The sequence below is a fragment of the Mus musculus genome, chromosome 13 (genome assembly GCF_000001635.26).
Source record: "Mus musculus strain C57BL/6J chromosome 13, GRCm38.p6 C57BL/6J".
NCBI lineage: Eukaryota > Metazoa > Chordata > Mammalia > Rodentia > Muridae > Mus > Mus musculus.
In genome coordinates this window covers 55,144,647-55,145,017 of record NC_000079.6, presented here as the reverse complement: position 1 = coordinate 55,145,017, position 371 = coordinate 55,144,647, and positions in this window count along the sequence as shown.

Genomic DNA, 371 nt, shown 5'->3' with positions numbered 1-371 from the left:
CTCCCCTGCCCACCCACTCCCCCTTTTTGGCCCTGGTATTCCCCTGTACTGGGGCATATAAAGTTTGCAAGTCCAATGGGCCTCTCTTTCCAGTGATGGCCGACTAGGCCATCTTTTGATATATATGCAGCTAGAGTCAAGAGCTCCGGGGTACTGGTTAGCTCATAATGTTGTTCCACCTATAGGGTTGCAGATCCCTTTAGCTCCTTGGCTACTTTCTCTAGCTCCTCCATTGGGAGCCCTATGATCCATCCATTAGCTGACTGTGAGCATCTACTTCTGTGTTTGCTGGGCCCCGGCATAGTCTCACAAGAGACAGCTACATCTGCGTCCTTTCAATAAAATCTTGCTAGTGTATGCAATGGTGTCAG